Source organism: Canis lupus, chromosome 36 (assembly GCF_003254725.2).
Source record: "Canis lupus dingo isolate Sandy chromosome 36, ASM325472v2, whole genome shotgun sequence".
Classification (NCBI taxonomy): Eukaryota; Metazoa; Chordata; class Mammalia; order Carnivora; family Canidae; genus Canis; species Canis lupus.
Genome location: NC_064278.1, coordinates 4,777,799 through 4,785,669, shown reverse-complemented (window position 1 = coordinate 4,785,669; position 7,871 = coordinate 4,777,799). Strand labels below are relative to the sequence as shown.

The window sequence follows — 7,871 nt, the reverse complement described above, 5'->3', positions numbered from 1 at the left end:
AGCTCTGTGAGGGCGCGCGGGGTCACGGCAAGCCAGTCCTGAGGAGGGGGAGGCGGGCTGGGGCCTACTCCGCAAGGGCAGGTTTTCTGAGGCCTTTCGCTCCGCTCCGCTCGGCTCCGTGTGGAAAAATGAGAGAGAAAGGAGGAGAGCCAACAGGTTGGCGGCGGGAAGGGCGGCGGGATTTGAGGCCGTGGCCTCTAGGTGGCGCACGCACCGTGATAAAGGCTCTGAGAAGAGCTTTCGTGTGCAAACGAAGCTTCAAGGCTCACAGGACAACGGGGGGCTTTTATAGCTAAGTCACCCCACCGCAGCTGAAAGATCACCCCCAAAGCTAAACGCTTGGGTCCAACGTAAAGACGAGAGAGCTCCGATCGTCTTGAGGACCGTAGAAGAAAGGTTCGGCATCAACGCGAGGGCCCCGGAGCCTCAGCTGTGGCTCTTCCCCCAGGAGAGAGAGGGGCACCCGTGGAAACGCCCCGGCCGGAGGGAAGGAAGGGCCTCGTTCGCCGGCCGGCCGGGAGAGTCAGCCTGGGGGTGTGGGGTCGCCGGGCACAGTGGGGTGGTTCTCTGAGCTGTCAAGCGAGACTCTATCCGGTCCCCTCGGTTTCTGGCGTGGGCTCCCCGCTTCTCAAGCCTGCTTGCTCTCAGCAGGTGCCCAAGTGGGCCGGAGACCTGGCAAGAAAGATGCAGAAGGAGGGCCAGGGGCCAGGAGGAGGAGGACGGTCAGCCTCCCACCCCTCCGGGGCATTCTTATTTACACCAACAGTTACCAGGCACACACGCAAACCCAGGCAGGGACAGGCTGGATAATGACCTGGATAATGAAGCAATCCACTGCTGCAGAGAATGGAGCGAGCCCCACTTCACTCTCAGTGCCCAGATTAATTCTATTTTTCTCCATTATACTGCACAGCAGTGAGGGGTCAGTTATGTCACCTCTGCTGAACGGGTCTATTCATGATTTTGTGCAAACTGGGATCGCTCAGTCAGTGGGTCAGGCTCATTTACGAAGGGCCTGCCAAAGGGCCCGCCAAAGGGCCCATGCTTGATTCTAGGCCGTGGCCGGATGAGGAGGAAGCAGAAACTCCTGTCTCAGCCTTTAGGAAGCTACGGCCTGGGGCTGCATTATCTATTATGGTAGGCACGAGCCACATGTGGCTAAATTAAAATTAGAAATAACTTAAAAGGAAAATTCAACTCTTAAGTCGTACTAGCCACATTTCAAGAGTTCAGTAGTCGCAGGTGACCAGTGGCTACTGTATTGGACAGCACAAAGAAACATTTCTATCATTGCAGGAAGTTCCACTGGACAGTACTGTGGCATCTGGGGCAGCTACAGGAACAGTATGAGGCCACTGACAAAGGTGGCAATTAACCAAGAGCAAATTAGTGGGAGGCAACGAAGGCTCAGATGTACTGCATCTCCCTGCCTGTGAGTGGCCTTCCAATTCCTACTCCAGGTTATAGGAGCATCCCGAGGGCACCTCCGTTTGAGATGGGGGTCTCAGAAATGCTGCCTTCCATTTTCCTCTTAGGTTTTCTTCCTCAGTAAATGCCAGTTCAGTTACGTGTTGCCCCCAAGGGCTAGTCCCCGTGGATTCATGGTTAAAGCCACAGAGTTATATAGACTATGGCTTTGTCCAGTCCAGCACCCAGTCTTCCTTGGAGTTCTGTCCCCAGGTTATAGATTCCTTGCTCAGATTCCTATTTCCATCTCAAGTCCTTGCTCTGGTTCCCAAAAAGTTTCTATTCTCCTACCTCCATTCTGTGGCACCCCATGGGCTAGGCTTCCCTCTTACCAGCTGCCCCATAGCCATCCAAGGGAGCAGCCTCTGCCCCCACTATCTTTGAACTCTGGTTCCCTGCTCTCTCTGCTTCTAGCTGTCTTTTGCTCCACCCACCAAGCCTTTGCTCTTTTGTTCCAGCAGAACCATTCAGCGTCTCCCACTCACCCTCTGGATAAGGCGGGGGGGTGGGGGGTCCGGGTGGGGTGGGGGGGGGTGGCTCCTAACAATGCATTCAGCTAATTCCCCTTACTACGGTCTGCAGGGGAGGGGTCTCACGGGCAGATACCCAGGCAGAGAAGGTAGGTGGCTTATCAATTGCAGTCAGACAATGCCAGCTAACAGCTATAAGAGGCAGGCTCTGTTTGGTTTCTCCTCTGTGGTTCTAATGCCTGGCTGAGGGAAGACGATGGAGGGAGCTATGGATCCTCTAGGACCACACAGCTGTCTTGGACAGGATCTGAAGCTAATGGACCAAGGTATGCTTTCTGGAGCTTGGTTCTGATTTTTCTTTCCTGATACTGGAACTGGTGTCTAGGGGAAAGCAGAAGCTAGAGTTCCTCTACACCCAGTCCTTTAGGAGTCTGTGGCTCCTTCTTTGCTTAAATAGCCACACCTGTCTGGACTCCGATGGTGTTTTGTGTCACCCAATCACTTATCTAGGACGTTAGTTACAACAACCATGACCCTGTTGTATAGCCTACAGACTACAACAACTCCAATCATCCTATTAGGCAGATGATGCCTTTGTCACCACTTCCCTCTGGATTGGATGGACCCCTGACTGTTGCACGGACAGAACTGTGGACCACCTGGTACCCATCTTCACATCCAAACTATGGACAACCCTGAAGGTCGGAACACCCGGGTTCACCTTCCAGCTCCCCCTCCCATTTCCCATGTGATCTCAGACAAGTTACTCAACCAATCTGTGCTTCAGTCATCCATAAAGTGGGGTAATTTTAGTACCCGCCTATCAGAGTCATAGTGGGGATTAATAAATTAATAACATGTTTATTAGAACAGTACTTATTGCCTGCTGTTCTTGTTGACAGTGGACACAGCATTATGGCAACGCGTGTCCCAGTACAGCTGCAGAGAAAGCTACCACAAACAGCCTGCTAGAGTGGAGATGGCCAACACTTGCTTGAAGACCAGCTAAGCCAAAAGTGAAATGTGATCTTCACCATGAATAAATGCACGCCTTGCTTCCTGCTGAACTATGGCCAGGATCTTCCCAAAGACACCCACTCTGCCCCTGTCCCCATCAGGACTAACAGAAGCATCCCTTTAGGAGAGTTGAGTCCCTCTGGCTTTGAGGTGGCTGCCACTTGCCAGGCTCCTGCTGAGGTCCTGGCCTGGGGCCAGATGCCTGGCTCTCTGGCCATGAGTTGTATCCACTGGATACCAGGTATTGCCTTTGTTCCTCAGATGGCAAGAACCTGATTGTCTAGAGACCAGTTATGAGGAGATTCGTGTCTAGTGATTCCTGATGTCTCGTGATGTGTCTCCAGTGAAGGAGAGAATAAAGAAGGTGGGAGAGATGCCAGTCCCTTGCTTCACTTGGCACTGAACATGTGACATCTGCTGATCTTTAGCTAAAACCCACTAGCTGATGGTTCACTGCCAGGTGAGATCACCTCTCAAGTCTCCTTCTATCTTTTCTTTAGGTCTATGAAATTTTAGGCTTTGGGGTGTAGAGGAGGGGAAACGTGTAATGATCCTGTCCCAGATGTATGGAACCTAAGTCTCTGAGGATAGAGCTCAATCCCCTCCCTGATTCCTGTGTACTTCTCTGCTGGAAAACTAAGGATTTATGGAAATCATGTGACCCTGAGGGGATGAAGCCAGATGGTCATTTAGTGTAAGCTTAGCAGGTTTTGTCCAAAGGCAGACAAAAACTGGCATTTCTCTGTCCTGATTCTAGTTTTCTGAGAACTGCCTGAGGAATAGTTGGGTCCAGATGAAAACAGTCTTATTTTACTAGCTAAATTTGGACTCCATGCTGCATAGTTTCCCAGCCTTCCTTCTGCAGGATCAAATCTCTCTGAAGGAGATGGGTGCCCCCACCTAGGTGGGGGTTCCTTGAATATCTGGGTTGAGGTGTGCCCAGGTCTGAGCAGCAGAGCAGACTGGCCATGAGAAGGAACACACTAGCCTCAGTGCGAGGGAAAGTGGGAGCCACAGTAGGTCATTAACACAGGCTGAAGAGAGGTTCCTGGTGGGCTGATGAACAGGCTGCCATCGATGAATGGAAACAACTCCCATGGGTCCCATCCCTCATTAAGAGCCTGGGGGTTTGGCAGGGGAGCCCAGGTACCATCTCCAGCACGCACCTCACTGGAAGCTGTTTGGCAGCCTGTGGCCTACGTGAAAACACATGGCTGAGCTCTTTCCCTGCAGGCTCCTTCCTGAGAACAGCCTTTCTGGCAGTCAGCAGGCAGCTGCTGGACAGACCTTAGGCCAATGAGGTAGGGGGACTTGGGATTCACATAGTGTGAGCCTCGCTCCGAGAAAGCTCTTCCTGGGGCAGGGCCAGCCAGGCATCTAAAACTGTGAGAACAATCCAGCAAAGCCCTCCTCAGTAGATTTCATGGGAGAGGAGCCTGCAAGGGCCGAGGGCCACACATTTGCTGCTCTTTAACATAAGGAATTTTGTTATCCCATATGCTGTTGGTGGGGCTGACAGATAATGAGGATTAAACATCTGTGAGGTGCTGTGTTACTCTACCAGACAAATCACAGAGGCCTGTGCTGTTAATCCTGTACCCTGTCAGCTGATAAGGGTGGGCACTCATTAGCTTCTAAGGCTGCAGAACATCTGTTGCCATTGTTTGACTTGTCTCCCCTAGACTTGCTGCAGAAGAGCTTTGAAATAGTTATTTGCAAAAGCAGGTGGAGTGCTTTGAAGAAAAGCCCTGTATAAACAGCATGAACACAACAGCAGCATGTTCCACTTTGAGGCTAATCCTACCCTATCCCTGCCTAGGCTCCGTCATGCCAGTAGGCCTGCTGCCTTCCTGAAAGGAAGGCCCTTTGAGGCAAAGGGGAGGAGAACACCTGACATGGCATTTGGTTAGAAGATAAGCCCCCATCTGACTGTGTGACCTTAGCTAAGTCACTCAAGTGTTTTCCTTATTTTGTCATCTGGGAAATGTGCTTGGTGCCTGGTGTTGTGTGAGGATTAACTACATGCTGCTTAAGAAATGTACTGGCTGGGGGCACCCAGGTGGTTCAGTGTTTGAGCACCTGCCTTTGGCCCAGGGCGTGATCCTGGGGTCCCAAGATTGAGTCCCACATTGAGCTCCCTGCATGGAGCCTGCTTCTCCCTTTGCCTGTGTCTCTGCCTCTCTCTCTGTGTGTCTCTGATGAATAAATAAAATCTTAAAAAAAAAAAAAAAAAAGAAATATATTGGCCAATGGCTGAAAAGTCTATAGAATGTTCTGGTTTCAGACATAGCTTCCTTCAGGGCTCTAAGGATACTACTAGGTTTGCTCCTTGGTTTTTCTTCCCCTGGGTAGACCTTGTTCCTGGATACATCTGGCAGTTTTGGCCTTAGCCTCTCACCATGGCAACACTCAGGGCAGCAGAGAAAAATGTATGCTTACGGCTTGACACCCTGGCATTCACTCAGATTCAGTCTATCCAGACCAGGTTAAGTAGTCACCTGCCCATCCCTGAACCAACCAGTGTGACTGGGAAATTGAATGCACAGATCAACTTCACTCGCTTTCTCACCGACTCACCAAGCATTGATTGAGCACCTACTATGTGCCAGCACTATTGTATATTCTGGGACATAGTAGGGATAAGACGGATCAGACCCCTACCTTGTTAGGCCTTTCTTCCCAGTAAGAGACAGAAAACAAACAAGTAAATTGTATAAAATGATACAAAATTGGGAAATGAGGAAAGCTATTAAAAACAACAACTACCAAAGCAGATTAAGAGGATAGAGTGATGTGGAGGTGGAATGCTGCTTTAGATGAGATGGTCAGGGAATGTCTCTCTTAGGAGGTGACATTTGGATAGAGATCTGAATGAAATGAGAATGGAAGCTGAGTGAAGAAGATCTGGGTATAGAACGCTGGGCAGAGGGAACAAGCCAGGCTTATTAAGGAAGAGCCACAAAGGCTGGTATGGCCAGAGCAGCATGGACTGAGCAGGGCACAGTGGGAGAGGAGGGGAGAGCCATGCTATACTGGGCTCTACAGGCTGAGGAAGGAGGCAGATTTTTATTCTGACAATGATGGAGAGTCTAGTCTTTCCAAAAGGGAAGAGACACAACATGAGTTATGTTGGAAAAATAATGTCTACGTACAAATGGCCAGCAGGTATATGGAAAGGTGCTCAATATCACTAAGCATCAGAGAAATGCAAATCCAATCCAAAGTAAGGTATCACCTCACACCTGCCAGAATGACTATCATCAAAAAGAGATAATATCGTTGGCAAAGATGTGGAGAGAAGGGAACCCTTGCACACTGTTAGAATGTAAATTGTTGCAGCCATGATGGAAAACAGTCTGGAGGTTCTTCAGAAAGTTAAAAAATTGAACTACCATATAATCCAGCAATCTCACTTCTGGGTATATGTCCAAAGGAATTAAAACTGTATCTTAGAGGGGATACGTGCATTCCCATGTTCACTGCAGCATTATTCACGATAGCCAAGACAGGGAAACAATCTGAGGGCCTGTCAACAGATGAAGGACTACAGAAAATGTGGCACGTATGCAACAGAATATTATTCAGCCATGAGAAAGTAGGAAATACCGCCATTTGCAATAACATGGATGGATCCTGAAGGCATTATTCTAAGCGAGATAAGTCAGACAGAGAAAGACATACTGTATGATCTCATATGTGAAATTTTTAAAGATCTGAACTTGTGAAGACAGACTAGGATGGTGACTACCAGGGACTGGGGAATGGGGGAATTAGAGAGATGTGTTTTAAGAGTCCAAATTTACAACTAGTGGGTAAATGAGTTCTGGAGATCTAATGTACACTATAGTGATTATAGTCAATGATACTGATTATTAACTTTAAACTTAATAAGAGACTAGATCCGAACTGCTCTCAACACTAAAAAGAGATGGTAAATGTGTGATATGATGAAGGTGTTTGCTAATGCAACTGTAGTTACACATCGCAATATGTAAATATCAAACCAGCATGTTGTAATTATAGCTCAACTTTAAAAAGGCACAATATAAAACAGGTAATAATAACAAAATGAGGTCTCTGCTGCTATGTGGAGAGGGCTGGGGGAAGCAGGGACAGATAACAGTGGCTGGGATGAGGAGGTTGTGTGGAACTGGTGAGAAGTGGGTTAAGGGTATTTTAGGTTATGGGTTCCATCCCTGGAAGCAGACCTTGTGAGCGTCCCACATGGAAATTAGAGGCTGTTGCCAGAAATAGGCTAGATGGTGGTGGACAAGAAGCGGGAGCTCTCCATGCTTTGACCACTTGTAGTTTCATGCAGTTTTGTCTTTTGGAGATGTATTCTCACTCACCATCATTAGCTTTTTCTGGGTTAGGGACTGTATCTCCAGTCTTGTTTTCTTCCTTCCTCCAAGGCCTAGAATCACTATGAAGGGTTTTAGAGAAGAAATGGTCCAATCCCAATCTCCTTACAGATGAGAATCCCGAGGCTTTGAATAATTCTGGGATGGTGCAAAGTCCCTTTGCTGACTAGAGCTGGAACTGGAATGTGGCCCTCCCAGTGCTGGTTTCATTCGTGAATACAGGCTCAATTAGGGGTGTTGCCATGGACTGGTGGGGATGATAGGAGAGGGTTTAACCCTCATGCAGGCTCCATCAGCATCTCCCAAACAACCAGTGTGTTCAATAAAAAGCCGCCCCCCCCCCCCCCCCGCCGACCACAATGCCACCCAAGGCCCCTCATACAGAAATCCTAGAGACACCCCTATGCTGTCACCAGCTTTTCATCAGCAACTCCAGTGTTAGTCAAGAGTCCAGGCCATAGAAGGCAGGCACACAGATGGGAAACACCAGGGTAGTGCCTTATTTGTACTACTATTATATATTTGTAGAGGAAACTTCATTTGAAGCATCGGCTTT

At 48.9% G+C, this 7,871-nt stretch overlaps 1 long non-coding RNA gene across 2 annotated transcripts; it reads left to right on the top strand.

Moving 5' to 3' along the window:
- The first annotated feature begins 250 nt into the window (after positions 1–250).
- LOC118350145 (uncharacterized) lies at positions 251–5,124 on the top strand. 2 transcript variants are annotated; one of them, XR_004803423.2, is made up of 3 exons: positions 251–396; positions 2,519–2,638; positions 2,840–5,124. It is a non-coding gene; the product is annotated as an uncharacterized LOC118350145 (long non-coding RNA). The 2 variants fall into 2 exon arrangements; XR_007408628.1 differs by lacking the exon at positions 251–396 and adding an exon at positions 2,033–2,263.
- The last annotated feature ends 2,747 nt before the right edge of the window (positions 5,125–7,871 follow it).